Source organism: Macaca fascicularis, chromosome 5, assembly GCF_037993035.2.
Source record: "Macaca fascicularis isolate 582-1 chromosome 5, T2T-MFA8v1.1".
Lineage (NCBI taxonomy): Eukaryota > Metazoa > Chordata > Mammalia > Primates > Cercopithecidae > Macaca > Macaca fascicularis.
Window position 1 is genome coordinate 30,123,602 of NC_088379.1, and position 27,685 is coordinate 30,151,286.

At 34.1% G+C, this 27,685-nt stretch overlaps 1 protein-coding gene across 17 annotated transcripts in view; it reads left to right on the plus strand.

Moving 5' to 3' along the window:
- The window catches only part of PCDH7 (protocadherin 7), a 427,911-nt gene that overhangs the window by 201,656 nt on the left and 198,570 nt on the right, over nt 1-27,685 (plus strand). The gene's annotated exons all lie outside the window — the stretch shown is intronic.

The following is a 27,685-nucleotide window of genomic DNA, read 5'->3' on the forward strand; positions in this document are numbered from 1 at the left end:
AACATATAATTTTGTTTGTGTTTTAAGAACTACTTATTTTTACTGTAAAGAACAGAATGTACAATTAAATTTTTATTTTTTGGATGTCAGCTTTATTAAAAAAAGACTTTGTACCACTGGCATTATAATCATTTTTTAATGTTAGTTTATGTTTTATTAGTTTATGGGGATTCATCACCTTTAAAATAAGAAAGAAATGATGAATAATTAAAATATAATTATATATGACAAACACATGTCGGTTACCTTTTGGGAAACATACATGTCATGGAAAACTTAACAGGTGAGCTTGTTAATAAAATAGAAAGTACAATGAGAAAGAGTTCCAAAAAGCGACCTTTAATTCTTTTTTATAACTAAGTTTTTAAGGCCTGTTAAAAGCAAGGGCCATGATAATGTAATGGATTTTTCCTGATTTTGTATGTGGTCAATACTTGAAATTCAGAGTTTGTGTGATCATTTGTCATCTACTAGCTGTGATTCATATTAGCCTTGATCTATAGGTAATAACAGAATGAAATGTGATGTACTATGGGTGATCTAAATGTAGCAGTTGACCTTTGCGTAACAATTTTGTTGGGTCCATGTTTTCAAACTACTCATCTAGCCATAAAGTGCAATTGTATTGCTTAAATTCTGGTAATTTCATCTTCAATATTAATGGATCATTCTGACATAAATAGAATTGGAATTGAAACCTGTCAAGTATTCATTTGTCACATTTAATTGGAATCCAGGTAATCTGTAGTTTTTTGCTTGACTAGGTTTTAATCAGGATTTGTATTGGATTTTCATTTGGATTTTCCATTAAAATACTATTTGGGATGCTGTGCTAGTTCCTAATTATTATTACCTCAAATATTTTTCTGGAATTTTAACCTATGTGAAACAATGCAGTTATCACCAAGTGTTTGGGATTAACTTTCATTGTAAAGTTGAGAAGATAATTTCCAGTGCAATAGCAAGCAAAATTCCAATGTCATGCTACAAACCAGGAATAAGTTAGGATAGCTAATGATAAAAATACGTTTTCACAAATGCAAAAAAGGAACTAAAACAGGAAAATTTAAGTGAAATGTACTTACGTTTTACAAAAGTTTTATCTTCCTTCTGTACCGTAGTATGATAAATACAATTTCATTCCAAGGGCCTGTGTGTTAATGCCCTGTTTAACAAGCTTTAAGCTATATTCTAAAACACATTACTGCCAAATGTAGAATGAGGTTTTATTCTGTTATTAGCTAAGAAAAAAGAATACACCATAAGAACAAACATAATTTCTTACCACCAGAATCTAATAATGTAGAATGAGACCCACCATTTTAAAGTTCCAAATCTGTAGAGTGCCTCAGGTCCCTGCAAAGTAATACTAGAAATTACACCATTTAAAAAATAGTTTAAGAAAACCTTATTAGTTATACATTTATTTGTGACAGAGATTACTAATATGTATTTCTTTGCCTTTAATTATCATCAACATTATGATAATCTCATGCTAATCCTTTAATATCAATCTAATCAAACATTGAAGTAATTGGTTATTTGTTATTTCATTACAATACACTTAGCAATAAAGTAATAATTCATATAGAGTTTATGGTGGGAAATAGGTAATAAAAACATTTGATAATGAAAATGTTAGAATAATTGATGCATATTGCTATGAATTGATAATTCAAGTAAAACCCAAATGTTAGGCTTAAAAGCACCATCTCATGCAAGGCAAGCATTGACTATGCAAGGGTTTGCTCTTATTTTAATTATGCAGTACTCTTCAGACTTTCTCTTGGAGTGGGATAGAATGTTTCTTTAGGTCTATTCTATTTATCCTGGTCCTTCATGCTATGGCCTACTTGATCTTTCCAAAGCCTCCTTTAAATTATCTTTGCAAAGCCAGTTTGCCTTTGCTATGTAAGTCTTTGTGATAATTAGTGTTTAATAAGCTCAGATATAGAAAACACCTCTCTTGGCTTCTCATCTCAATTTTGCCATCGGTGTGGGTAGGCTACTGTCTAAGGAAATTAATAAATCAGCTCTGAAACCTTACTGGGTTCCAGGTCCAATAATCTGTGATTCTCTTACATTCAATTTTTCTTGTATCTTTTATGCTATAGAATAGAGACATTTGTCTCATATGAGATAGTGAGTGAATTTGACAATGTATGTTAATGTGGGCAGGCCAATAGTGATTCTAGGGCCCTTCTGTCTACCCACACAGCAAGTGCATTTTAATAGTAGAAAATGCATTTTTTACATAAATCAAAGGAGTGGACTGAATCAAATGGTGTGATTTCTGGCCAGGTGGGTGGAAATGTTGGCACCATAGTAGGCCAGTGTGGGAGACAGCTGTGGAGCCTCCTTTAGATCCCACTATGCAAGTGTCATCTGCATCTGATCAAGCCCTGAGTGCAATGCCCTCGAAATACATTAATTATGATTAAGACATTTCACAATAGAATAAACACATATATTTTCTTACTTAGCAATGTGAACTTTGGTCAGAGTGCAAATGAAAAAAAAGATAGGAAATGATACATATTTTTCTGTAGGTAGACTTTCTTAAATATCACACCATAAAAATAAATTAAAAAAAAAAAAACACAGCAGATGATCCATAAAACAGGCTTATAAAAAGTTAAATGAGGTTAGAAATTTGGCCACTCTAAATCCCTAATTCATTTTATGCTTCTTGATTTTCTCAGATCTTTAAATAATACTTTTGACTTTTATACATGAATATTTTTGAACTTTCCCTTTCCAAACTTCCTTACTTTGTCACACTTATATAAGCTAAGCTCAACTGTTTGATTCATTCTGTTTCCTTCATCTCTTCGTTCTACATGCATTATACCTTGTCCTTGATTATTTAAACATGCTGCAGTAAACCATGGACTTTTCATATTGCTTTTAGACAGTGTATTTGAAATATCATTGGGAATAAGCCACCAATTTTTAATAGCCAAGTGTAATGGGACTAGAGACTAAATGCATATCTTTGTAGGAGATAAAGGACCTCCTCTTTCTCTCTCCTTTTTGCCTGTTTACCCAATTTTCAAGCAGGCATCTGTCAGGCAAAGTTGTCTAGTTATTGGTTTGTGCTGATTTCATGTAGATTGAGCAAACTTCTCTAGCAACGCTGCCTATTCCGTCTTTCCATAGATCCTCATATACTTTTTAATGGCATAAGCACAATACCTAAAAAATCAAATACCTGTCATACCTTTTATCGTCTTCTGCAGGAAGAGACTAACATTCCTTGCTAAGGATTCATTTTCATAGTTTTGCATTTCTCTATGTCACCCTAATTGCCAGTGTCTGACTGAGGCTGCATTTTTTTCATTTTTCCTGTCAATTGTGACATGGCTCTATACCTCCCAAGTATCCCCCAAAAGTCTGTATGCCACCACTTTGGGAGGGTACTGTTCACTTTGATTTCTTCATAGTAATATATAGAGAGAGGGATTATAGAGACTGTCTCTAAGCCAGATCTCAACTAATTAAAATGTGTGCTATGTCTGGTAAAAGGAGCAATACAATCTAAAAGAATCTAAAGAAGGTACTGTCCTAGAGAAGAATTGGCAGTGCTGTGAGTAGAATCTACTAGTTTACAAAACAAGCTTTGAAATCTGATGTTATCAGTTTGAATTCCGGCTTTAACTCCTACAAGGAGTATTATTTTCTAACCTCTCTTAGCTTCACTTTGTTCAATTGCAAATCATAGGATTGCAGAAGGAACTAAATAAGACAACAATATGTAATAATTTATAAATAAGTAATAAGTTGTATTTTCACTATATTAATTGATAAATTTTTTTACCATTATTATTTAAATAACAATGATAAATAGTTGGGATTATTATTAACTTCAGGTAGATTTTTTTTTTTTTTTTTTGAGAGGGAGTCTTGCTCTGTTGCCCAGGCTGGAGTGCAGTGGCACGATCTCGGCTCACTGCAAACTCTGCCTCCTGAGTTCACACCATTCTCCTGCCTCAGCCTCCCGAATAGCTGAGACTACAGGCGCCTGCCACCACGCCTGTCTAATTTTTTGTACTTTTAGTAGAGACGGAGTTTCACCATGTTAGCCAGGATGGTCTCCAACTTCTGACCCCATGATCTGCCTGCCTCGGCCTCCCAAAGTGCTGGGATTACAGGTGTGAGCCACCACACCTGGCCAACTTTAGGTAGATTTGATATAATACAATGGCTTAACCATGAGGACGTCATAAAATGCTCAGCCTCACAAATTTAGCATTTTTTAATTACCAGTATATACTCTCACCTTAAATATTTTCCAGTTAATTTTTTGACTTTTGCGTGAAGTACCATAGGGTAGTACTCGTGAGTAGTGACTTATAAATATAGCAAGGACCTAAAATGAGGGGAAGGAAGTCTTCTATCTCTTGGCATCAAATCAACCCACTCTTTGTGTTCTCTGTCATTCAAGGTAGGGAGATGTCATGATCTTTCTACATTCTTTTCTCTTTTTTTAAGTGTTCTAGTTGAATGCATTATTCTTCACCTCCCTTTAAATTGCACCTCCCTTTAAACTGCTGCAAAGTATTCACATTAACAGGGAAAATGAGTTGAAAATAATGTCCAATTAGTATGCTTACCAGATTCTCAGCCCTTTCTTTTCTAATCTCAATATTAATAATTAACTCTGATAAAATGTGTGGCCGTATTCCCCTTTTTATTCTAATTTGATCCTTTTAAACTAAATCACTTTGCTGAACCCTTATGACATTTGAGGAGGGAACGAGCTCATCAAATCTCAAAGTGACTTTGGAGGTCAGTTAGTGGTTTTCTTGCCTCCAGACTCCCAAAGCATTTGCTTGTGTGAATTTCAGCACTTGTTGATAATACATTTGATTGTTTTGGTTCCTTATTTAGTTAAGGTATTATTTCAGTCTTTGAATTCTTTTTGCTTATAGATTATATATAATTCTATCCTTCCTCTGATACTATTGCCAGGTTTATGTATAAAAAGCCTTGTGCTGCTAAAACATAACAAACACTCTTAAGCATCTTCTATTTGGTAAAGGAACTCTGGACTATTTAAGTGTATTTAAGTATAGTAGTCCCCACCGGGCGCGGTGGCTCAAGCCTGTAATCCCAGCACTTTGGGAGGCCGAAACGGGCGGATCACAAGGTCAGGAGATCGAGACCATCCTGGCTAACCCGGTGAAACCCCGTCTCCACTAAAAAATACAAAAAACTAGCCGGGCGAGGTGGCGGGCGCCTGTAGTCCCAGCTACTCGGGAGGCTGAGGCAGGAGAATGGCGTAAACCCGAAAGGCGGAGCTTGCAGTGAGCTGAGATCCGGCCACCGCACTCCAGTTTGGGCAACAGAGCGAGACTCCGTCTCAAAAAAAAAAAAAAAAAAAAAAAAAAAAAAAAGTATAGTAGTCATATATATATATATATATATATAGTCTTGCTCTGTAGTCCTGGCTGGAGTGAGATGGCACATTCTTGGCTCACTGTAGCCTCGACCTCCCCGGCTCAAGCGATTCTCTCACCTTAGCCAACTAAGTAGCTGGGGTTACAGGCATGCATCACCGTGCCTGTAATTTTGTTTATTTTTTTGTAGAGACAAAGTCTCACTATGTTGCCAAGGCTGGTCTGAAACTCCTGGAATCAAGCGATTATTCTGTCTTGGCCCCGCAAAGTGCCAGGATTAGACATGAGCCACCCTGCCCAGTAAGTTAGTACTCTTAACCTGGGAGGTTAGCCCACCTACTGAAAAGCCATTTTAACTGAATATTCCTCCTCTAAGGTAAAACACCTCCATTGTTACCTCTTCTCTTGCAGGTTTTTAGTAAGTAAAGTAATTTTTGCTTTGCAAATAAAACAAAGGAGAATAATAGGTGTCTCTTGTTTCATGGGATAATTACACAGTGTCAAAGCTGTGGTTATTCATTTTGATTCAACAAACCGATACTGAAAATAAAATATGACCAAGGCTTTCTGAGGAAATTTAAGTAAAGGAGAAAGAATCTCTGCCTTTAAGATGGAAGTTTTTATGTTTGGGAGATACAACCTTGATCACAGTAAATTAATTATAATGAAAAAAGTAGTAAGCTCATTAGAGAAGTTCAGAGTGGTGTGAGGCACAGAGGGGGGAAAGGAAAATTATATGGAAGAAACAATTATAAACGCAGGTTTTGAAAGTTTTTATTTTATAAATAAAATGTTGGATGGGAAGAAGGCCTTGAAATGTTTTTTTCCTGCACATCCTCTCCCTTTACCTACTCATCTTTGATATATTTAAAAACAATTATTATACTGGTCTGGAGGCTTCATTTGAAGCCAAACAAATTCAGATTATTTGTTTTATTTTTCTAGTCCAGTTACTGTTCCCTTTTTATGTCTTCCTTTTTCCTTTTTTCATTTTTTAATATTAAACACAATTAGTTCAAATACTCTAAAATTTAGCCTTGATGAAATTGGCAGCAGAAGCTAAATCCAGATCTGAACTATAAAATAGATTAATTTTGTATCTTCCTTTTCTCTCTGCTTATAAACAAGGATAATTACTAAAAATGTGTGTGCTGTAAATAAGACCTTTCAAACTCAGTAAGAACCTGTAAATAATCTTTTGAAGTCATTGTTATTTATTTTCAGAAGACCAGTTGTATTACTCAAATTAAATAGATGATTAAATTACATTGGAGTAGAGTAGATTGGATTACATTATATTTATTTAAAAAAGCAACTCATTTGTTTTGTGAAGGTTGCAAATTGTTTTTGTAATTGTTATTTCAAGATTCAAGTTAAGCATACAGGTATTTATATTACAATCCCTTTATACTGAAATATAGCCAGTAGGTTGCTTCATTTTTAATCTTGTCTCTGATAAATTTTACTTAATATATGCAAGTAGATTTTTTGGCATGAAGTCTCATTATCATGTATGTCCTCTCATTATTGTCCAGAAAATATAAGTGTTAAGTTCGTTATAAGAATGAGAAAATATCTGAAATGCATGCAAATTTAAATGCCTCCTCTAGAACAGAGTTTCAACTACTAACATATGATAATCTTAAAGGAAATTAATTTTTGATTCTATATGTTTAAATAAAATCTGTGATTAGTGATATGTTTTGGGAGTAAACAGACAATAGGATAGCACCCAGCTATCTAGTAATCCCAGCACTTTGGGAGGCCGAGACGGGCGGATCACGAGGTCAGGAGAGCGAGACCATCCTGGCTAACACGGTGAAACCCCGTCTCCACTAAAAAATACAAAAAACTAGCCGGGCGAGGTGGCGGGCGCCTGTAGTCCCAGCTACTCGGGAGGCTGAGGCGGGAGAATGGCATGAACCCGGGAGGCGGAGCTTGCAGTGAGCTGAGATCCGGCCACTGCACTCCAGCCTGGGCGATAGAGCGAGACTCCGTCTCAAAAAAAAAAAAAAAAAAAAAAAGAAAGAAACTTTTTCATTTCTGCTTGAAAATATTATCTCCCATGGTTTTATTTCTGCTTTGCAATGCTTAGCGTCTTCATTAATTAAGTAGTTCAGAAGCCCTATATGATCTGAGAGTGGTATGCATTTCTGAGGTTGCATTCCTCTGAACCCCAGTGCCCAATGCTGAATTGTGCCCATTGTTTCAATTCCTTGTGAGGCCACATTTCACCAAGACAGCGTTTGTAGCCAAAGGTCATAGCAGCTATAGCTGAAATTTTATACAGTGAATAGGGAATGTAGAGTGTTATAAGAATCCATTGAGTAAAATTCAACGACCATTTGTTGAGCATTTATTTTATGCAAATTTTTATGAAGGACTCAAAGGTGAATGACAGGCTCTGTTTACTAAGAGTTTAAATATTGTCAGAGAGAATGGCGTGTGCAGATTAGATGTTTAAAAGTAAAGGCATGAGAGGCACTATATGGAGAGACTGATTATATGCTACAAGAAGTAGAGGAGGACATGAGTGGGGGTTATAAAAATCATAGCCATGCTTTGAAGGGTGGAAAAGTAGGGATTTGCTAAGCAGAAATGTGGATAAGGCTGTGGAGAACAGTGAGAGGTACCAAGGATACCTACCTGAGAGGGTGAGGAAAAACTGGTACCATTTGCCAACCTGGGAAAAGTGGAAAGAGCAGCACATTTTCATTGGAATGATTCTGGTTAAGACATGCTGTACTTAAGGTATCTTTGAAAAATGCAAGTGATATTTAACAGGATATAGATCTGAAATTTGTGAGTATAAATAAGCAGAAGAATGCAGCTTTAGGAGTCATTAGAACACTGGTAATGCTGGATTCTTGGGAATAATTCAGACTACGATTTAAGTATATGACACCAGATAAGTGACGTTATCCAAACAGAATGTTGAAAAGTACTGAAATATAAGATAATAAAGGAGAAGTAAGTTTCAAGGAATGTGAGCGTGAAATACATTGAAAACAAAATCAGGCTGGGCAAGGTGGCTAATGCCTGTAATTGCAGCACTTTGGGAGGCCGAGGTGGGTGGATTGGTTGTGCCCAGGAGTTCCAGACATGCCTGGGCAACATAGCGAGACCCTGCCTCTACAAAAAATAGTTTAAAAATTAGCCAGATGTAGTGACACATGCCTGTAGTCCTAGCCACTTAGGAGGTTGATGAGGGAGGAGGGCTTGTGCCCAGAAGTTCCAGGCTGCAGTGAGCTTTTATTATGGCAGTGCACTCCAGCCTGAGTGACAGACTGAGACCCTGTCTCTAACCAAAACAAAACACAAACAAACAAAAAAGTAAAAACTGAAACAAACAAAATGTGACAGGATAAATGAAGTTAGCATTGGGAAAGTAGTAACTATCAAATATCTAGTCCTACAGAGATGAAGATGAAGAAGTAGACGTGTGGGATCATGTAGATATTGATTAACGAAGAGAGTTAGATCATTTGCATGGGAGGTATTTTGTGTTTTTACCACCCTTCTTCCCCACTGTACCATAAACTGCTTAAAGACAGGATCTGTGCCTTGGCTACCGTTGTATGATACTTCTGGAATTATTCTTCCATATACGTGTCCAAAATAAAACACAAAGTTGAATTAAAGTTGTATGTACTAGACGGGCATGGTGACTCATGCCTGTAATCCCAGCACTTTGGGAGGCCGAGGTGGGTGGATCACTTGAGGTCAGGAGTTCGAGACCAGCCTGACCAACATGGAGAAACCCCATCTCTACTAAAAGTACAAAATTAACCAGGTGTGGTGGCTCATGCCTGTAATCCCAGTTACTCAGGAGGCTGAGGTAAGAGAATCACTTGAACTTGGGAGACGGAGGTTGCGGTGAGCCGAGATCGCGCATTGCCTTCCAATCTGAGCAACGAGAGCGAAACTCTATCTCAAAAATAAATAAATAAATAAATAAATAAATAAATAAATAAATAAATAAAATTGTATGTACGAAATAGGGACCCGATGTTGCTGATACAGATTTAACAGAATTGAGACAACTCAGAAAGCTGGAGATCAGAAAATGGAATTAAGAACACACTTGAGAATTTCTTTCCCAGGTCACCAAGTTCATTGTGACATCATTATTAGAGGCAGGGGCATCGTGGCATCTTTTGATATCAATTGTAATGAATTTCTAACCGCCTTATGCTTCTATTTTTCAGGACTTTTTTTTTTTTTTTTTACAAAATTTTCAGAAAGTACCATACAGTGTGACATTTCTATATAATAGCTTTTGCTGTCTTTCTTGAGTGATATAATACTAATTCATTGAATTAGTTTTGTCCTCTAGTATGACTTTTACATTTTATTTTATACTATGCAATTATTTGACCATTTTACTTAAAATTAAAAGAGTATGTGACTAATTACATTTATGGTGAGATCTAATGATTTATAACATTTCCTGGTCATCATAAAAATATATTTTGTGATTTTAAGATTCTTGACATTGTAACAGTGCTATCAATTGTCAGTAATAGTATACAAGTAGGTGTGCTTCAAAACATAAATCACGAAAATAGAATCTGAATGAGAAATAAATTCAATTGTAGAGTAAAAGGACTAATTCCAGTCTATTTTATGTTTGCATAACACCACAGAAATGTCGTGTCACTATGCCTACCACAGCTAGTGCACTATCCAAGGAAAGAAATACTTCCAAATATATTACGTGCAAAGTCATACAAATAATGATTTGGCAAGAAGAATTTTTTTTTTTTTTTTTTGAGATGGAGTCTCGCTCTGTTGCCCTTTTAATGTTGTTTTTAACCTAAAGAAACCACCAATGACACATAAAGTTATTATTTATTTGTGTTCATTGTTGCTTTATAGGAGTTATGTATAAGTACTGTGTTGATAAAAAGTCTACCAGTTCAAGATAATCTAAACAATTGCTACAAAATGATGTCCAAGTAAAAAAATGCAACTCCCATTTAATCACTCATATGTATATTTGTTTCATGGAAAACCTCTACTAATGTCCATTTTTTGATATGTGTATGCACTCCCCATTGTCCTGAAACATCAAGTAGAATGTATGTAAATGTGGTATGTGACAAGAGAAGGCTACCTGGCTGATTACAGAGTGACCTCTGGGTGGTATCTGTATATTGCTTTCTAGATCCATAAAACACAAATTTTTCAGTGCCTCAGAATTGTACAGAACCAAGCATGACAACCAAGTCTCAACAACATTACAAGATCCTAATGTCAAACTGAACATTGGTTTATTGAACTTAGAACAGGAGAATATCCCATTCAGTAGGTAAAAAAGTCTCTGCCTCCTCTTCAAAGTAATACCCTTTCTTTAAGGAGATCCAAGGAAAATCAGCACAGCTCTTAAAATGTTGCCTAAAGAGGAGATGGAATCAGAGGAGGGGTTTCTTTTCTTCCTTTTTCTTTCTTTTTCTTTTTTTTTTTTTTTTTTTTTTTTTTGAGACAGAGTCTTGCTCTGTCGCCAGGCTGGAGTGCAGTTGGGTGATCTTGACTCACTGCAACCTCTGCCTCCCGGGTTCAAGCGATCCTCCTGCCTCAGCCTCCCAGGTAGCTGGGACTACAGGTACATGCTACCACCCCAGCTAATTTTTGTATTTTTAGTAGAGGCGGGGTTTCACCATGTTAGCCAGGATGGTCTCAATCCCCTTTCCTCGCGATCTGCCCGCCTCGGCCTCCCAAAGTGCTGGGAGTACAGATGTGAGCCACCGCGCCCAGCCACAAGTTTCTTAATCCATACACTGAGGCTTGATGCGGCCTGCAGAAACAAATCTATCTTTGAGATCATCTGGAAAACACATTGCTTTTGCTCCCTAGATTCAGTGCTTCTTTCAGTGCCAGCTACTAACCACAATCTTGTGTCTCTAACTTATGCTTGTTGCTGTTTGTTTTCTCTTGTCTTTAGGGTCATCTATTAAGGATTTTGCATATTCTTTCTTAAAATATATAAAGGAGTTTTTTCAATAATAGCTTTAGGCCTGCTTATATAACCAGACTTCATTTCTCTCCTTGCTTCTGGTCCATTCTATAAGGTGTCTTTGCGCTCTCTAAACATTCACCAACTATCTATCAATTATTTAGTTGTTTACTTGGCAATTCCCTGCTATTACTCTTGTGTAGGTGATACCTGACACTCACAACTGTGTGCATAAGAAACAATTCCAGATTTATGTGTAATTTTAAAAATCATTAATTAAATGCTCCTAATTCTTAGGTAATTCTTACCTAAAACAAGCTCGATCTTTAATTATGTGAGTACTTGAGGAAATGGAGTTTCAGGGCCCAGTCTTTATGATTTCCCTTCACTGTGGTGAAGCAATCTAACCATACATCAGCTTTCAATAGGTAACTGGAAGCAACATGTTCACACGGAACCATATTTTATCAGAGTTTTTCCCTGTAAGCTTACTGCCCTTTATTCAGTGTGATCAATTGTATTCAGCCTTCACTAGTTCTTTGAGAATTCAATTTTGAGAGGCATTTCTAGTTTCCTGGACAACATTGGTCCATCTCTTTCTCCCAGAATAATGAAGATCTAAAATCTAATTCTTGCCTATTTCAGCCCCAGACTGTTTTCATCCCCTTTTGTGAAATCAAGTCAGTATGCTTTTTCTTTTGCTGCCCACGTCTGAGTATTATCTATGTCCCCAGGATCAAGTAGCTATTAAATTACTTCTATAAATTGCCCATGGGTTTAGAGATCCCTGTGTGTGTGTTTTTTAAGTAACCACATTTTATTTTAGAACACAAAGTACAGGACTTCTGATTTGATTATTTAGCCTCTTAAACTTTTTCAGAAGTTTTTTGAAAATAGCAGGGAAAATACATTATCACTCTTCTTTACCTTAATGAAAATTCTCAGTTCCTCCGTCATTTCATTTCTGAAGGAGCATTAGAGGACTGTTCCACAAACTGACTCTTGGGCTTCATATTTTTTCTTTATTTCTCCATTCTAATAATCTATTCCTTTGCCTTTCCTAAACTCATCATCTCATGCACACTTTCTTCTTTATAATACCTTATCATGACCTTTTGGAGATTAAATAATTCAGTTTCTCTACCAGAAGTCATTATATTTGAGTCATTTTTGACTATCAAGTTTCTCTTTTCCTTTGGGATACCTTCTAGAAGAGTTTGTTTAATATTTTCAGTTTTAAAAAGTCTTTCTTAAATATAACAATTCTACTGTATCGTAATGTATCATATAATCTGTACATTTGCAAAGAATTGGAGCAAGATATCTTGGGTTCTAGTTGAAGCTCTGTCACATTTCCAGAAAGAGAACCTGGGTCAATTCATGTAATATTGCCTTCACTTACACAATAGGTACAATAAATATAATAATAACTGCCCTATCTTCCTCAAAGGGTTATGTGCACTTGAACATATTTTTTTGGAAGTTAGCATTAATAAAAGTATGCTAAAGTATTACTGAAGTATTACTTTACTATATTTAGTTATTTATAGACACCTTATTACTGATGTATTGCTGAAATATTGCTTTACTGTATTTAGTTATTTATAGAAGTATTGAATGCTGAAGTATTACTTTACTGTATTTATTTATAGATACCTTATAATTGCTGGTAACTAGTTCTACAACAGTCTTTTTCCACATTAAATCAGACTCGCAATGTTCACAATATTTATTAAATGCGTGATTATTTTCTTACCTCCAGAAATGTTTACTGGCCTCACTTATATTTAGCTGTAAAGGTAAGTCATGTCTTGGCCCCTTTTGAATTGCCTATTGGTTTCCAATTCTCTAAGCTAAGAGTACATGGGTCTCTAACTACTGTGAACAAGTTCTAGTATGTTTAACAAATATAATTCTATGAAAACTGTAGAGAAATAAAACAATAATATCACGTCTATTTTCTACAAGCTAAATGGCTCTGTCTTTAGGAAATCTGCATATATTTTCCTGGATTTATTGTAAAGGAATAGTAAATGACAGAAACCAGTAACTCACAGAGATATTCATCAAGTAATTATTAAAGATCATTCACTGAGCAGTAGCAGAGTAGTTCCAAAAAGCCTGAGATTACAGACAACCCTCAAATATTCAGAGCAGTGAGCAAAGCCTTGTAAAGATTATCACCGATCACAGAGTGTGGATAGGATCTGCCAATTAGGCACCAATTCATAGCCCTTATTCACATCTCCATTTAAACTGCTAATTAAGCCAAATAAATTTGTAAATGTAGAAATCAACTTTTATGGGATATTTGAGATAATTTTCGGAGCACAGAGCAAAACACTCCAATTACAATACAATGCGAGCACAAAAGGCTTCATGAAGTAATCTAAAGGCACCACGTCATCACGGTGTCAGAGATAAATGAATTATAATTGCATTGGTATTCACTCCCTCTTATAAATACACATAAAATGAAAGAAGCACTAAAACAGAACAACATAAAGTGGATAACCTATCCATCAAAAATGTTTACTAGAATGATAAAATAGTATCATTATTAAATGTAGAAAAAGAAAAGATAAACAGAGCAAGGAATAATTGAATTAGTAAATTAATTCTTTTATAGTACATTGGTGTCTACCTGAGGGTTCTATATAATCATTTGCTTTACAGTATCACTCAGAGCAAGGTAATGTCGACATTTTACAGATGATAAAAGTGAGAAGAAGATATGGAAACTTGTAGTTAATACCTGATAACTCTTAGTATTTAATACGTGATAGCTTTTATTTTTTATTATTTATCGCTATTAACTCTAAAGGGCTATATTTGCGTTATTGAATTCAAAGTTTATGAAAACCTATTACAGCCATTATAATTATTTATATTTTAAAAACTCATTTAAGTAGAAAAACATTTAGTTTTTATGTTATATTTAATAGAAGCACTGATTTATTGCATAGTTTTAAGCAAATCCCTTAGCTTTTTGTTGTCTCATTGTCTAAGGCAGGCAATAAACTTTGCTCTACCTATTTTTCAGGTAATTTCTCTTTTCATCTGTGTATTGTAAAACACAGTGCACTTTTTTTTTATTTTTTGCATAAAGCAATATTTGTTTTATGATCGAGAACCAATGTAAATTATAACTTTGATGTTGGTACCTGGGATTATGACTCAGATGGTCAAGTATTCACATCACAAAAATTAGGAAGAGGCTAATAGATTTTGGTGGGAGGTGTTGTTTTTATTTGCTTGTTTGTTTCAGAATAACAGAATAATAGACTCAGTATCATAAACCAATTAAAGAAATATACCCAAAATAAGGTAAGAAGAATCAATACCAGATGCTTTATTTATGGTTAAACTTGATAGTTATATCACCTTTGACTGTAATTCATTGCTAGTTCATTCAGAACACACACATACACACACACACACACACACACACACACACACACACCTGCATTGTATTCTTCTATCAAGGTAGAGAAGATGCTTAACTCAATGGGAGGAGGCATAAGAAAATATTGCATTAAGAGCCTGATTCTGGAGTTGGTCCCATGACTCCCAATGATTGTGGAAACAAAGCAATTAACTTTTTAATTATGCAAACCATTCAGTAAGCAGTAAAAAATATGTTAGTTTATTTAATACTTCTAATATTCTCAGTAATGTTGGAAATTTCGAACTAAGCAAAAAACTTTAGCTAAATGTGTAAACTCAGATTTTTCTTTCAAGTTTTTCTCTCTGCTGAATAAATACAGGAAAATATTTCCACATCCATATCATTGCTTTCAAAACTGCTAGATAATCCATTTTAAATCATATGATTTTTATAATATGTGATTCAGTTAGAAAATATCTTAGCTATTTTGAGTCTTGGTCACAAATATTTTTAACTGCAACACAAGTCACAACCCTTCCTCCTACCTCGCTAGGGAATATTTATTTTAATTATGCCTGCCAGTTGATCTAAATTATTGAACTTGCTCAAACTTGCTGAAGAATTAGAAGCTTCCTTGGATACAGTAACAAATTAAAGTAAAATGGAAAACAATTTTGAAATTACCAGCATGACAGAAATAAAAGGGAATATATATTATGCACACTAACACATTTTCAAGTTTCCTTGTTCTCAAGTATATCTCATTAAATCTCTTTATGGCCAGGAGAGGATATGCCTTACAAAAGTGGATCAATGACTGGACTGGAGCAAGCATTTAAAATATAAATTTCCTATTCTAATATCAGGATATTTTGGGATTTTTATTTGACATATGGAATCATGTCATCTATTTAGGAACACACATGCAGAAAAGATGCATATTTCAAAGTAGAATTAAGTAAAAATATGTGTTTCCACTGAGAAGCTAGCATGTGTAGCTTGCTAATAATTGACCTCGTCATTAAGCAACTTTCAGCCCCCATCTGCCAATTCTGCTCCTTTGTAATTATCATATATATTTTACGATCAGTGGTAAGGCTTTCATTTCCTTCCTGGGAATAAGGCAGGACACTTCTGACGTGGTTAGGACAATTCTCTTGTAGCAATAGGGGAAAAAAAGAACAAAAAATGTAATATAGCTACATGGAGAGATGTCTGCCTCTGAGCTCTTTTCATTTTAGCAGCTTGAGAAATATTGCTCCACGTTATTGCTCAGACACACATTCTTTCTAAACGAAGGTTACTGCCATTGATTCCCAAGAGCTAAAGGATTCATTTTAATATTTTTGCACTTCATTTAGCTAGTCTCCTTATTGATTGGACTTTATGAACTATCTACTTGTACGTGACATGCATTCCTAAGCAAATTTGAGGACAAATATTTCCTGGATCAACATGTAGAGAACTTGACTTCCCAATTACTGTATATTTTGGATACTCATTCTGAAATTTATGAGCAAACTTTAGAAAGAACTGGCGCTGCTCATTGGGGAAAAACATACACACACACACACACACACACACACACACCAGCCTTGATCAGCTAGGCCAAGCAGGTTTGAGGCACCTCCTGGAAATAATTTGAGTAATAAATTATCCTTTCAGAAATATTTTATTTTGGAAATGTTTCATTAAATTAAAATCAATTGTTTCACACCTTGCAAACTTGACAGTCTCTTATTATATTGAGATATTTTTATATTGTAAAATTAAGTAATATTTTTTATAATATAGTAAGCTTTAATAAAAGACCAGTAGAAAATTTGTAGTGTATGTGCCTTAAAATTCATTTTTTTCTCTTATTACTTAACATGCCAATTTGAAATTTAATATAATCTTTTAAGTAATATACTGACAGAGAAACCCTGTAAGCTGAACTTAAGACTGTAGTTTCCTAATTGCCTTCTAATGCTTTTTCCCCTCCAGAATAAAGTGTGTCCTTCTATTTTTATAATACAGAGTTAAAAATATACAAATATATTTTAGAGTATTTCAGAATACTGCTTTAAGGTTATTTCAGTGAACTGCTCAAGTACTTCATCATTTTGAAATGTCCTTTACACCTAAAGCTCTAATTTTCCGTACAAGGGATATTGTTTTTTAATACAAGCCTGAAAATCCCTGGGAGCACTTAGGCCTGCCACTGTCAATGCACAATAAGAGGTCTCAACAAGAAACCCCATGCCCTGAGACTGATGCTGACAGTTGGTATTTTAAGTTTCTGTTGAAAACTTATGATAATCCGATGTAAATGTGCCTGTTATTTGTAATAACCATTTCAGTATTGTGGTATATTAGGCTTTTCATGCACTTTCTCTCAGCACTGGAACTCAGCCATTATTCTGTCCTTGGCTTCTGTATTGCTTGCTATAACAAAGTCCTTCTGATACTACTGGTAATAAACCTTCACGGATGCAATCCAAGATAGACCCTACTGATAACTGAATTCTCTTTAATAGTGAATTGTATTCTTGTGGGACTCCAGCATAGTTATTTTCCTTTAGAGTTAAGGGTTTTACATTGAAATAGCATTTATTTATTTATTTATATCATTGGAGAGTCTCACTGCCATGACTAAGAAAATCGCTCCATAAAATACTTGGTAATGTAAATGTGAGAATGAAAGTTATACATCTGATGATTTGTCAAATTTATGGCTTGTACCAACACAACTGTCTCTATAAAGGAATTTAATACACACATTGGAGCATATTCCTGTAATGCCTAGTAAAAATGAATGCTGTTATACTATGAGATCTCAAAAGCAGGAATCACTCTAGAATTATCCCTTTGACATTTCTAATCATGCATGGCCTGGCTTCACAAATCTAAATTTGATATAGGAAAACTTAAAATAAGCATTTGTTACAGAAGTACCTGCCCTCCCACAGAGGATAACATTCCATGTGTAGGGCCTGCTTTTGATGTATTTCTTTACCTGTTGCTTTTATTGGCAAGCAATGGAAGAGTCAATTAAGAGTAGGAAGTTTAACTGGATTCACATTAGAGGAAAAGCAGGTCAAAGTTGATGAGCACGTGCCTAGAATCTGAGATCAATGATTACCCCAGATGGAAGAGTAATGATGTGGTAGGCCAAACACAAAAAAAACAAAAAACAAAAAACAAAAACAAAAAAATTGAGGATTATACCAATAGCCTGAAAATGCATTAACATATCGAAATATGTTTAGCCTCTTTCTTTGTCTTCCAAGAATTTGGTTTTAAAAAGTATGAGTCCCTATTTTAAAGAGTAGATTTTTTTTTTTGCCTTGAATTTAAAATTTTTGCCTTGATAAAAAATTATCACAATTTCTGAACTGATTTTGATTGAAATTCTATTGACAAATTCAGTGTATTTGGTCAGTAAAATTTTTATTTTATAAAATGATAATTTTAGGATTCTTTTTATAGTGAACTTCCATTGATATATGTTCATTGATATTTGAAAAATCCCAACGTTGTAGCCACTTAATATTTTATATAATTATATTTTTGCAAACCCAAATAATACACTAGCATAGTACAAAAGTATTATTTGTGCATTATGTATAAATAGAGAATACTAAGACAAAGATTTAGTTTCTTTTTGTACAGTGTTCTTAAAATAACCTTAGCTATCATTTTTACAATGAAATTTTTGTGGCATATGGCTTATTCTCAAGTTTACCCTCCCCTCAACTAGGAAATGTATTACTTAACTGAGACATAAAAGAGCATAGATGGTGAGGGAGAGAAGGAACATGTCCTCCACATACATTAGCAGGCCCTTATGCTCTTTATTAAGTTTGATGATAGTCAACCAATTCAGGCAGCTGATTGAAATAAGAAGAAATCAGCAATTTTGCAGAAGTGTGAAAACGTGCACATGTACCTCGCTCCTGCAGTTTTATCATCTGTCAGATTTCTCAAGAGTATACCATATTTTTTTTTCGGCTTGAAATAAAACATTGGGAATATATACATACATAATGAAATGAGATATATGCTTTGAGGGAATAGCATTGCCCAAAGTTAACAGATAGTTCATATGATTTAAATGATTCTATTTGGAAAAGTATTCTCATATATAAACTGAATTCCAACTTAGAGTATGCTGCTTATCTTTTTAGTTGTACATGAATGTGGTGAGCAGGAAATAATTTAAAAATTTTTAGTAAGAATCTGGGATGCTTTATTGTCAAAGAACAACTTGTATTTTAAAAATAAATTAAAATACATTAAGAACAGTGTGTGAAGTATTTCCAGTAGATAGGGTGAACAGACTGTTTTACTTTTCTTCTATTCTACATGTCTGTGAATAATCATTCCTTGAAGTTTAAAATTATAAATAACAGTGCAAAATGGTGTTATTTCTACTTTACGAGGGAAATCATCCATTTTGTTTTCATTTTCTTTTGGGTAAACTCAAAATGGCTTTGTGTAGCTTCCGTTAATCTTATTCAAGACTGAAGCATTTTTGACAAAGGAATGTTTCCCAATTTTGAGTAGATTATTACATTTATATGGCTAAATTGACTGAGAATTGACAACTGTTGTTTGACTTGGCAAAGTTAGAATATGGTAGTTGATACTAAGAGGAGGGATGTAACAAGTTGTAAAGACAAGACATTTCAAAGAAGAACCTATAACAGTATTTTATTTTATTCTACTGTTTAAAATGGAAATATAAAAATTATCACTTGATTGTGATATTGTTGATTACTCCACAACCTGCCCTCACATACATGCACAGACACATGAGACCAAAAAAAAAGTGAGATAAAATTTACTATCTAATATTAAGTTTAGCTATTCAGACAGTCCTTTGTAAATCCTAGATATCTGTGCTAGGTGGAGTTAGAAACCTGTCTAGGTGGATATAACCTTTACTCTCAGTATTTACAAGGTCGGGATGTGAGAAGTTATAAGGTGAAGAGCTTGGTTTAAGTTTTAGGGTATGTAATTTTTAAAACAAAATTCTTTTGAAAATAGTTTCTAGAATTATTTGTAACACATTGGGTGGGGTGGAGGCCTGAATTCATTTATTAATTTAGTATCCTACCTTACTAGACTTTATGCTACATGATGACATGTGTTTGGAGACCATGTTTTCTTGTTTACCATAATATATCCAGCTAAACTAGGACAGGGTCTTGCATATAATAGAGTCTCAATAAATTGTTGAATTAATTAATGAATAAATGAATATTCGAATCAAGGACTTACTCACAATTTCCATTATTACCCATGCTTTAATGTTTTTTTTTTTGCTTGCTCTTCTGATAAATTAATCTACATTGAATTGTGTTAGTAAAGAAATTAATCAAAATTATTAATTAGTATAAAACATACCATATAAAAAATAAATTCAATTTGCTAATCCTAAATTCTTTATAGAGCCTTGATGAAGCGTGCTTTATATTTCAAAATCATCCTTCTCTACGAGGTATAAATTTGTACCTTCAGTGTCCTAATTGGCAGAACTGAGGTGTATCAATGGCAAATCTTTATCTTATAGTTGAGAAATCGTTTTTCTAAATGTTCCATCCCTCAGGGACCTGAGGACCTCAAGGACTTGAAGATCAAAGATAGCGTGATGATGGTGCATACCTAGCATGGAGAAAAGTCCATATATTCCCTGTGTACTTTGCCCTTAAAAAAATTATTTTCTAGACAAGTTGGTATTGATTAGTAAACTTTATGAGTAACCCAGGTTGAGAACATCACAATTGCGAATTTGAATTCTTACTACATTGGTGATACATGTTGAAGTATGTATTTATTTACATATTCATTCATTCATTTCTTTATTACTAAAATATTATTGAAATCTAATTTCAAAGACAGCTGTGAGATTCAGGTAGCGACAACCTACTTAAGCAATGGAAGAGGTAGGTTAAATTTCTGTCTTGAGAAAATTTTTCTTTTTTCCTAATCATGCTACTCTTTACACATTTCATTCTGTTTTTATGAAGATCCTGGAATACTTTTTAAAAATTATAGTTTGTTTTTTTCCTTTTCCCTGGGAGAAGATAGAGTGACACTGGGTGGAAATCAAGATTTGCTATGGGTTTGCAAAAGCCTGCATAGGAAATAATTCTCTGAGTTTCCAAGGTAGTTTATTGCATATTATCATATTTCTATTTTTAAATCACTTTCATTCATCTTGAACCTCCATATCAGTACGGCTTCATTGCTGCCCTTTTCACCCTTGTTTATAACTTCAGTTATAAACTTCAGTCCTCTCTTCACCACCTCACTGCACCCTAAGCTCTCAGCATGATAACCAATTCACTCTCTTTAAACATGCAACAAAACCAATATATTACTGGTGTGCTAATTAACTGTCAAATGTGAAAATACTTTGCATATTTCATCTCACTTAATTCTCACTGCATTTTTATTATGCAAGTTTTATTATTTCACCAGTGAGCAAACTAAGGTTTACAGAATTTAAGTGACTTGCTTAAAGTCATACAGCTAGTGAGTGGCTGAAATGCAGTTCGAACAAAATCTGTCCAAATAAAAAAAAACAAAAAACATGTTCTTCGCATTACATCATGCTGTATCTAGCCATGCCTTTCTTTCTTCAGAATGATTTTAACTTCTTTCACCTGCATCTCTTCACTGCTGGCCAACTCTTCCTGTCCAACTTGTGGCCCAGGATGACTTTGAATGTGGTCCAACACACATTTGTAAACTTTCTTAAACCATTATGAGGGTTTTTTTTGTTTTTTTTTTTTTTTAGCTCATCAGCTATAGTTAGTGATAATGTGTTTTATGTGTGGCCCAAGACAATTTTTCTTCCAATGTGGCCCAGGAAAGCCAAAAGATTGGACACCTCTGCTTTAAACTTTACTGCAAGTTTTGTCTCTTTTGTGGAACTCTTGCTCACCACCTCTACCATAGCTCTTTGCATAACACATCTTGGTACTGGCATATGTCATATTAGGGTCTTAAAAATTTATGTATCACTCCTCTTGCTCCAGTGTGGCCTCCGTGAGGGCAGGATTATTGTATTTTTTTATTTTGCTCAATATTGAAGGAACTTAAGCTGGCAGTTCTCAAAGCCAAGCGATCTCAAAATCATTTCCTGATACTATTAGGATATCACTTACTCTTTCAACTCTCATTCTCATAAGTGCACAATAAAATTTTCCTGAGGTTATATGCTCTGTGTCAGTGCAACAGATTGAATTCAGAGCAGATAGGATAATCCAGTTATCCTCTGGTAAGATAATCATTCAAGAGATGTACAAAAGTGTCAAACAATGTCATTCTTCTCACTTTTTTTAATATGGTAATTTTCTATTAAAATATATCATTTTGTCAGCATATAATGAATTTATTGTGACTATTTTCAAACATATATATATATATATAACACCTTTATTTTAAAGGTGTTTTTATTTTAATGTTGAATATGATGAATATCAACAGATATACCTCACATAAGTAAAAGCTCTTTAGGGTCCTCTATAATTTTTAAAGTGTAAAGGAAGCTTGCAAACCAAACACACAGGACCACTGAATAAACTAACCTCTGGAACCCATTAAATATTTGATTGACAAAACTGAATAATCAAACTGATAAACCAATCCAGTGGGGGAGACTATAAATGTTCTAGTGAGGACTTTGGTTTTCCGTTATTTTACAAACTTATTCTAACAAACAACTATAAGTCAGGAAGATAATGAGCAAAACTCATATTGAACATACATTAATTGGAATAAAAGTAAACTTAGACTATTCATTATTTCCATTGTGTAAAATCATATATTAATTAAAATTAAATTGTAAGCAAATAGTACTCAATGCATTAGTCAACAGTTAACTAGGTATCCAGGTAGGTTATTAGCTTTTATAAAGGATATAGTGGGTCATGGGTCATGCTATTGTGGTTATATATTGTGAGATTTTTAGGGAGCAGGCTTGTGAAATTTAGAAATCTGAAATCAATTAAGCAAAATATTATACATTTGCCAATAGTGTTTTACAATGTTTTTAATGCAACCAAATCTTGAAATTTTAATAAAGTTGTGACCTAAGAAAAATAGATCTCAGCTCCAGTTATAGAAACCAACATTCTTATTGCCATGAAAATTAAATTAATTTTTAAAAAGAAGCGTGTAATATTAAATAAGATTAATGAGCCTCTTCAGTTAGAAGGAAAAATAAAATAATATTTTATGTATTTACTCTAAATTTAAGAAATTTTAAACATTATATGCTACTATTAATACATCATACTTCAACTCTTCATATATGTGTGTGCTTGTACAATATCTCAAATCCAATTATAATATAATTCAGTAGCTTAGATTTACACCTAATTTTTAAATATTTACAAATTTCTTCATTGTACAATTGCTTATTAAAGCTGGTAATTTTAAACACTTTTAAAATTTAAAATTTTACTCAGCTGATTTTTACTACCATTAAGCTATGCAACTTATGCATTTAAATCTCAGGAATACAAGAAACACTATTAATGTTTAATAAAAAGAGCTGTATATAGAATTCATAATTAACTGTTCTTTTAACTCATTTATAATTCCTACTAATTTTCAAAAAATGCTTCAGGTGATGCCTACACAATGTTTTTTGTTTTTGTTTTTGTTTTTGTTTTAACGAGTATTCTCTATTTTTTGTAATGTGGTCTCATTTATGTCCTGACTGATAAGCTCACCCAGGGTTTATATGATTATGGACTTAGTAACTTGAAAATACTGTTTTTTCTTCACTTTAAAAGGGGATCAGGCACTAGCATATCTGCAGTTTCCTGATTCCTGTGAAAACATGTGACTTTCCTCCTTTGCAAAGGTTTCCAGTTTCCTTCTCTCCGTGTTGCCAATCCTGCCACCACCCAAGGCTGATCTGAATTCCATCAGGCCACAGTTAGTGCCAACAATCAAGCTGACCTCTCCACACTCTAGCCCTGCCTATAACATTATGGACATTATGATTATTAAAATGCCTTTTTTGATAATTATTCAGCCACTACTAGCAAGAAAATCTGAAATGTCTCTGCCTAAAGCATGGCCTCCCCTGAAGAATATGCTAGACTATCTGTGGTCACAGAAGCCCTGAGTATTCTGCGTGACAGACTGTGGGAAAGTTTGAGAGTCAGACCCAGAATGAAAATCTCTGATTTTTCCAATTGTAAGAGAAAATTTACTTTTAAGACAGGCCGTACTGATAGTATAAGGAAGACAATACTGTTATCAGGAATGTTTATGCAGCAGGGGAATAATCTCTTCTCGTATATCGCTACACCAGACACACCAGGTTTTGACAAATGTTTAATGATGTAAGCAGAGAACAGGGGTCCCACCGCCTAACTAAACTCCCTGTAATATATTAACATATTATATATTAATGTTTAATGTGTCTCTCCTACCTATCAAGGATGTGTTCTGTTGTTTTTCTGAACATCTATTGTTTTTTCCACCACGAGATCCACCCTGCTTGGACAAAACTTCACTTGTCCAAACTCTCACCCACCACTCTCCATCTCTCACCCACCTCCCTCCCACCACACTGCCTTAGGATGTTTTGACTTCCCTTTCCACAACTTTTTTTATTCTTTTCTGCAGCAACTCTCTTTTGCTGCCATTCTTTTATACACGTCCTATCCAGTCTGTGAAAAGCAGTCTCTCTTGTGAGTAACATTTACTCCTCTTAGATCTTTGCTTTTAATCCCCAACCACCTTGGTATTTAGGGCCTTATCTTTTTTTTTTTTTTTTTTTTTTTTTTTTTTATTGCAGGATCCCCCTCTGTTGCCCAGGCTGGAGTGCAGTGGCGCAATCTTCGCTCACTGCAACCTCCCCCTCCTGTATTCCAGCATTTCTCTCCTGCCTCAGCCTCCCGAATAGCTGAGATTACAGGTGCCCACCACAACGCTCGGCTAATTTTTTTGTGCTTTTAGTAGAAACGGATATCACCATGTTGGGCAGACTGTTCTCGAACTGCTGACCTCAGGTGATCTGCCCGCCTCGGCCTCCCAAAGTGCTGGGATTACAGGCATGAGCCACTGCGCACAGCCTTACCCCTTATTCCTTTAACCCAGCTAAAGAACTCTTTCCTTGAGGATATGAATCATATTACAGTTCCTATCTGTATGAACTGTACAGTTGCACGTGCTCTCTGTGCTTATTTTACTAAGTCCCACAGCCTTGTGTATCAATCTCTTAATATCTGACTTCTGCCATGATCATACATTTTTCCGAGAACGGAAACTAGAAGAAGCAGACCAGAGTGGTCACACCGACAGTGTTTTCCATGCGATTCATATTGTTACATCGTTGTGACAGATAATTCCTATCGTTTTGGGTAAACAAACTTATTACAAACTTTTTATCCTCAATGCACTTAATAATAATCACAAACTGTCTCTCCATCTACTTATTTTTATAAATCATAGGGATCATTTTCCCTTTGTTATTGTTACCAAGTGAAAATCTAACTCATATCGTTGTCCATACCAAATTCCTACCAAATGCCTCATGGGGATGAGGGATGATTTTATTATCCTGGTGTCTACTTTTCAAATACATAAAATTTATATTTCCTTCACCCAGAAATTGCAATTCTCTACTCTATCATTCTTTTATTTCATTTCTTAATTGTCACATAATAATTTATAGGGTACCTAGCGATGATTCAATGCATATAGTATATAGTATTCCCATCAGAGTAATTAGCATATGTCCATCATCTCAAACATTTATCATTTCTTTGTGTGGGGAACATTCAATGTCCTCCTTCTAGCTATGTGAAACCATGTAATATAATATTGCTATCTGTAGTCATTCTGCAGTGGTAGAGAACACTAGAACCTATTTCTTTCCTCCTATCTAGCTATAATTTTGCGTCCTTTAGCAATGTTTTTCCTCTCCCCTCCTCTGCCTACCCTTCCCAACCTCTAGTATCCTCTGTTCTACTTTTAATTCCATGATATCAACATTTTTTAGCTTCTACATGTGAGTGAGAGCATGCGGTGTTTAACTTTCTATTCCTGGTTTACTTGACACTTAAGATTCCAGCTTTATTTTTTTGAGTTACCCTTCTATGTTGTTTTGGTTATTTATAAACTCTGCTATTTATAAAATCATTTTGTGTTGCTTATTACATCTTGATAAATTATCAGTGTTTTTCTGTGTTTTGTGTGTATATATTTACTTTTTATAGTTTCTCATAAGTATACTTTTCATTACTTTTAATCTCTCCCAGTGCAGTGCTAATTTATTATCCCATAATAATCTACCCTTCTGGAAGCCAAAGGAAGAATTTTCTGTACGTAAAAGTCTTAGTATATTAGCAAGTCATATGCAAAAAAAAAAAAAAAAAAATGTATTTCATGCTAGATGCAAGATCTGGCCACAAATTAAGAGCATGTGGATTCTCCTCCTTTTTGGTTTTTGGCTTATGAGATTCCCACATTTGCTTCTTCCAAAGACAAAATTCTGATCCCAAAATAATCACTGAGGAATATTTAAATGTACAAAAAATATAGGTTTAATTTTTTCAATTTTATTTTACTGAAATACAGAGGTTTCAACTTTGAAGGGGGATGCAAACTTTAAAATATTACTTGTAATATCAATTAATGTTTTAAGTTAAATACAAAATTATAGAAATTTATAGGATCACAAGCAATGGTGCAAAAAGTATATGTTCAATAATATCAGTTTAAAATTAAGTTTGCTACTTTGAGTTGCTTCTTTTAAATCAGAGGGCCTACATGCTACATATGCCTTCAGAATTCTTTGATGTTAATCTCTTATGATAACCAATTAGTTTCCAAATTTCTCAACTCAAGGGCTGACTAATACTATTGCCTAAGCATTAGGTGGGTCATGTTATTTTAACTAGATATGATGGCTAATCGTAACAGGGTGTCAAAGACCAGAGGAGTTGAAAACTGGGAAATTTGGAGACACCCTGTCTAAACAGGATTAAGGCTAAACAAAAGGATTATTGTTTTCCAAACCCCAGTGATACTTGTGATAGCTGCTTTCTCAACCATTGGGATTAAAGGTTAGATTTACATTTAGAAACAAGAATGCAAGCATGTATTCATGAATAGCCCTGTCTTTAGAGAAAAATTCTTCAATGTCCTAGCCCTTCTGTGTCTAAGACACTAAGAAAGATATTTGTGTAGGAAGTTACACACAGGAAAATTCTCTCCTACATTTCATTTTTTTACATTACTTCTTTTCTTCATAAAATATACATCTATTTTTGCAAGTTTATCTTCACTGTGTATTAAAGCTTTTCTAAATAAACAGTTTAAGAGATACATTTTTATATACTATTTGCATTTAAATATAAACATACAAAGTTAATTATTTCTTTTAAAATAAATTCTAAGAGAAAAAATTGTATCAGTGTTTGTTTCGCAGTGGCATTATTGCATAGGTTATTAAAACAACTAATCTTTATTAAAATTCAAATAATTTACTGCCATCAACTCTTCAGTATACATTTTACTTCATTTTTATAAAATTCTGTGTATTTATACTTCTTGAAAATATAGATAGTTCAGATTAAACCATGTGTACAAAAATATAATTAAAACAGGAACATTTTTAAAACTTTTATTAGTTTGACTTCCTCCAGTATACATAGATTCTGTTAAATTTATTTATTTTTATTAAGTTAATAAGTTGAAGTTGTTTTCACATCAAAATTACCTATCCTTAGAAGGAGGTGAAAAGCAAGGTGCATTGTAAGACAGTTACATAACAGCTGGGTAGAGACAGAATGAGATGATAATCCTACTGTATGTTAGAAAGAAAATACGTATCTATTTGGTATTAGGGTCATCTTACGTTTTTTCTGTTGTAAAAAAAAAGTTATGCCCATATATGAAGGTCCTGCCTAGTTAAAAAATGAGGAT